We start from the raw sequence: 5,655 nt of genomic DNA, 5'->3' as shown, positions 1-5,655 counted from the left end.
ATCCAGAGGGGAAGTGGAGAGAGTCCTCAACTCTTCCGTAGAAACTCTGATGCTTCTAAACCTTCCCTTCTGATACCAAGGAAGAGGAATTCTGGTAAGTGGGAATCACAGGCACACACACTGGTTTTCAAAAGTGTTGGTGCCCACACGGGACATGCAGGTTGTGTCTGGCCAAGTGTGTGTTTGACTAAATGTTTCTCCTGAGACTTTCTACTTTCCATATGGTTCACCCTGGTTATTAGCAGAAGTTAATCATTTTAAATTGGGGGCTTTATAATTTTTTTCACAAATGGTAAGTGAAATGCTATGGAATAAATGTGATTTATGTGTAGTGCCCAAATTAAGCTCAAAGATTAAGATCAAGTTGTACTTGCTTGCTTTTCTTGCTCTTGGCATGACACATAATGTTGAGAGGCTTGGTATAAATTATTAATCTGTTTTGTTTTGTTTTTCAGAATATTAAGAAATATTCTCTTGCAGTTTTTGAACACCTATGTTTAATAGTTTAAGTTTTATATTAATCCTGAAATGCTAGGATTCTATGGTTTCCAACAATTGTAACCTTTGTGAATTCACACCATCTCCTTCATTCCCAATTTCCTCACTAGTACACTATGGTGAAGGAGGTAGAAGAATGGGCTCTGGAGATAGACTGCTTGGATTCCAAGTATTTATTGCCTAGACTCTGCTCTTGTATGTAAATCCATGAACTGTGTGGATATCAGGAAATATAGGCAATGAGTCAGGGAAACCAAGCTCAAGAAGATAAGGTTTGTGGTGCTAGAGTCAAGTTGGTTAAATTTTTCTTTACTGTCTGTGCATAGATATCTTTGCTCAAGTGACAGTGAGGTATGTTAGAAAGAATTAATTTGCTGAGATCAAAAGTGTTAATAGAATTCTTGAAGTAGTGCCTCGCACTACTGCTGTTAGCTGTTACTGATATTTTATTATCCTGCCAGTTGCTGTTCTTTCAGCTCGTTAGTCTGGGATCAGCTATCTCTTTCTTCTGAGCAGATTCTGCAGTAGTATAATAACTGAGTGTGTAGCATCATAATCTGTTGCCCGGGAGAAGGGAGGCTGTTGTCACAACCTTGCCTTCACAAATTTAGTTCATGTTCAAACCAGGAAACAGATGGACAAATCTCCTGTGTCAACCTGGAGAGCATCAATAATTAGCAAATAGAGTCAGGACAGTTATGACAATCTTCTGAAGAGAAATTGATTTGTTGGGTTTTCCATTTGATACGGAAAAAATCTGGTGGGTTTTTCTTGGGCAAAGTATGGCTTCAAAGGTGGGGAGAGGGTGCAGTTCAAAGTGGGGAGAGCCCTGATCATTGTGATGAGAGCATTTTCTAATTGTGGAAAAATATGGGAGTTGCCCCTGAAAGCCTTTAGTGGTGAGGAAGACAAAGATTTGTTCAAGAATCCAATTCATACATTAGATAATAATGAACATAGTTTGTGTGATACAAAATCTTAAACCTAGAAGACGAGGAGGGACCACAGGGTCATCTGAATCACCATTCTGCTTCTGCAGAGAAGAGTGCCAGTGTCCTCTAAGACATGTGCATCTTTATACTTACTACTGAAGAAATTTCTCAAGTAAAGCTTTAACTATTCTGGTAGCTGTGTCAATGACAGCATTCCACTGACTGTTCAGAACCGCTGGGTGGAAAGTATGCAGTCACTGGTGGCCCAAACTAGGTGAACTCAAATACTAGTTATACCCTTTAGGTGAGTGACCTTGGTTGCATCATGTAATTTCTGTGGGTCTGTTTCTCCATCTGTTATGGGGAGATAATGTCTCACGGGACTTCCATGAGGATTGGGTGAGAAAATGTGTATAAAGTACCTAGGTTATAGTATGTACTAAATAAATGGTAATTATTATTATCCAAGATGAGCTTAACCCATTTCTGTGATTAAGGGATGCTGGAAAAAGATCTCTTTTCCATCCAGATATTGCCACCATACTGCAGAAAATTTTCCAGTTCAGTGGCTTATTGCTTAAGATTTTATTAGTTAAGGAACACCTATTTTAAAAGGCAAGTGATCTTATTAGGCTTGCTGTTTACTATAATAGTGGTGGACTGACTAATCAGCTCTCTAAAAAAAGAAAAAGATACCCTGATTTGTAGCATTGGCTGACTTCCTATCCAGCCTAAAGTTTCTGAATGTTTGAGTCACCTCCAGCAAGCCTGTACCAGCCAGTTTCAATTCACCATTACAACTGCCGCCTCTTCGTGAAATAATTCGAGGAGGTTGCTTCTCTATTACCATCTAGTTGAGAACAGCAGTTTGCAGAATTGAGAGATTTGTTGAAGGAAAAAGGTTGGAAAAGTGATTTTTTTTTCTTTTGGGGAACAGCTAGGGAGTTGGGTATGTGGGAAGACAACCAAGATTAACTGCGTATACTTGACAGTGATGTCTGTACTAGATCTGTGTCTGGCCCCAGCCTGGAAGTGGATATTTTAGCTCTCTGGTCAGCTTTATAGTAATGGTGATGATGTGATGTGTGTTTTAGTTGAAAGAGCACTGGATCAGTACTCCTAGTTTTGGGTTCCAGTCTCATGCCCTGGCATTTTTTAGCTGAATGACCTTGATCCAGTCAAGGTCATATATGGAAAATGAGGATATTTTCTTAAATAGTTACGATGATGGGAAGACAAAATTGGAGAATACACACAAGTGCTTCATACACTGGGGAGTGCTATATCAATGTAAAGAAACATCATCATCAAAAAGCAGTTACAGGGATTCCCTGGTGGCGCAGTGTTTGAGAGTCCGCCTGCCAGTGCAGGGGACACAGGTTCGTGCCCCGGTCTGGGAAGATCCCACATGCCGCAGAGCGACTGGGCTCGTGGGCCATGGCCGCTGAGCCTGCGTGTCCGGAGCATGTGCTCCACAACCGGAGAGGCCACAACAGTGAGAGTCCCGCATACCACACACACAAAAAAAAGCAGTTACAAAGTGCTAATTCTATGTAACCTGGCACGTTGTGCTATAACAGAAGAGTCACAGACACAGCACAATTTCAGACTTGTATGTATATAGTAGAATTGATTCATGACTCCTGCATATAAATAGACTGTGATAATATTATTTTCTTAGGAAGGGATTTTAAACAATGATCTGTATCCATCTCTCTAGAAGCCAAGGCCCAGAGAGGTAAAAATATCTTATTCCTTTATTGACCATCCATTATGTGATAGAAGCTCTAGAATGTATCATGGAAGAGACATACATAGATAACATGGGTGGTCCTTGCCTATAAGGAGATGATAATCTTGTAGTTGTAACAAAGCCAGGTCAAGGACTCAGGACATTGAACCCTAGCTAATGCTAACAGTTGAGCAGAGTCACTAGTAAATTCACTTGGTTTATTTCTGTTTATATTTCTCTTCGCATAAGGTCAATAGTAAAGGGAAGCACATTTGGATTTCTATGATTTTTTTCACACAGGGGGTTGGGGTTCAGCAAATATTTCCATATACTGAAACTTCACATTCTTACAGTCTCAATTAAGTGAATAAATTGTCTTGAAAATAGAAATGTAAATGAAATCATAAACGTTAGAGCTAATAATTGTTTTACTTTGCTGTTCTTAAATGTACACACTCAAAAGGAATCAAATATGTGTATTGAGCGAAGCCTGGGGAGATGAAATAGAGTTCTAGGTCTACTCCTTTCACCAGTTTCATCCCATTCTGAAAGAAAAGTTGCTCTACATATTTGAGTCTCAGCTCCTGCATTTGAAAAACAGGGATAATAATAAAATCTACATAGTACTGCAGTAGGAATTAGGTGAGATGATGTGTACAAAGCACTTAGTCTGCCGTGTAATAGTGATGATAATCTTGTAGTTGTAACAAAGCCAGGTCAAGGACTCAGGACATTGAACCCTAGCTAATGCTAACAGTTGAGCAGAGTCACTAGTAAATTCACTTGGTTTATTTCTGTTTATATTTCTCTTCCCATAAGGTCAATAGTAAAGGGAAGCGCATTTGGATTTCTATGAATTTTTTCACACCAGAGGCTAGGGCTCAGCCAATATTTTCATATACTGAAACTTCACATTCTTATAGAGTCTCAAGTGAATAAATTGTCTTGAAAATAGAAATGTAAATGAAATCAGAAATGTTAGCGCTAATAATTGTTTTACTTTGCTGTTCTTAAATGTACACACTCAAAAGGAATCAAATATGTGTTTTGAGCGAAGCCTGGGGAGATGAAATAGAGTTCTAGGTCTACTCCTTTCACCAGTTTCATCCCATTCTGAAAGACAAGTTGCTCTACATATTTGAGTCTCAGCTCCTGCATTTGAAAAACAGGGATAATAATAAAATCTACATAGTACTGCAGTAGGAATTAGGTGAGATGATGTGTACAAAGCACTTAGTCTGCCGTGTAATAGATACTAATTCTTATTGTTTTTGCCATCACATCACCAGTCGCACTGTTCTGCAACGCCCACTAAAATCATTCCAGCACTGCTGCCATTTCCCCAGGACTCATCCATACTGATTATGACCACAATCCCAGTTCCCCAGTAATTAACTCTGTCCTGTTTTGAAATCATATTTGTCTTTCCTTTGTTGTTTGTCTGGCTGTTCTTGGACCTTGGGTTTTCAGCCCTATCTTGTTTGAAGGGAGACAAAAATACTGTTCCTGCTTTTAGCTGCCACTTTATCTTGAGCAAACCCTGATCCTCAACACCCTCTTGGTACGTGGGCCACCGGATACAGGCAGACCTCACTTTAGTGTGCTTCACTTTATTGTGCTTCGAAGACACTGTGTTTTTTACAAATTGAAGCTTGTGGCAACCCTGCGTTGAGCACGTCTGTCAGCACCATTTTTCCAACAGCATTGGCTCAGTTTGTGTCTCTGCGTCACATTTTGGTAATTCTTGCAATATTCCAAACATTTTCATTATTATTATATTTGTTATGGTGATCTGTGATCAGTGATCTTTGATGTAACTATTGGAATTGCGGGGGGATGGGGGACGGGGAGGTCCACAGACCACACGCACATAAGATGGCAAACTTAATGATGAATAATGAGTGTTCTGACTGCTCCACCAACAGGATGTTCCCTGTCTCTCTCCCTCTCCTCCAGCCTCCCTATTCCCTGAGACACAACAGTATTGAAATCAGGCCAGTTGATAACCCTACAGTGGCTTCTGAGTGTTCAAGTGAAAGGAAGAGTCACATGTCTCTCACTTTAAATCAAAAGCTAGAAATGATTAAGCTTAGTGAGGAAGGCATGTTGAAAGCTGAGACAGGCTGAAAGCTAGGTCTCTTACAGCAAACAGTTAGCCAAGTTTCCATTTTTCCAACAGCACTGGCTCACTTTGTGTCTCTGCGTCACATTTTGGTAATTCTTGCAATATTCCAAACATTTTCATTATTATTATATTTGTTATGGTGATCTGTGATCAGTGATCTTTGATGTAACTATTGGAATTGCGGGGGGATGGGGGACGGGGAGGTCCACAGACCACACGCACATAAGATGGCAAACTTAATGATGAATAATGAGTGTTCTGACTGCTCCACCAACAGGATGTTCCCTGTCTCTCTCCCTCTCCTCCAGCCTCCCTATTCCCTGAGACACAACAGTATTGAAATCAGGCCAGTTGATAACCCTACAGTG

At 40.1% G+C, this 5,655-nt stretch overlaps 1 long non-coding RNA gene across 1 annotated transcript in view; it reads left to right on the top strand.

Annotated features, from left to right (window-relative positions):
• Positions 1-9: 9 nt before the first annotated feature.
• The window catches only part of LOC112396266 (uncharacterized), a 7,917-nt gene continuing 2,271 nt past the window's right edge, over positions 10-5,655 (top strand). Inside the window, exon 1 of the long non-coding RNA XR_003002536.1 lies at positions 10-94. This is a non-coding gene — a long non-coding RNA (uncharacterized LOC112396266). The remainder of the gene's footprint in view (positions 95-5,655) is intronic.

The sequence above is a fragment of the Neophocaena asiaeorientalis genome, unplaced genomic scaffold, assembly GCF_003031525.2.
Source record: "Neophocaena asiaeorientalis asiaeorientalis breed wild unplaced genomic scaffold, Neophocaena_asiaeorientalis_V1.1 scaffold1051, whole genome shotgun sequence".
Taxonomy (NCBI): Eukaryota; Metazoa; Chordata; class Mammalia; order Artiodactyla; family Phocoenidae; genus Neophocaena; species Neophocaena asiaeorientalis.
Note: the sequence above shows the minus strand (reverse complement) of the source record. Positions and strands in the feature narration are given on the sequence as shown.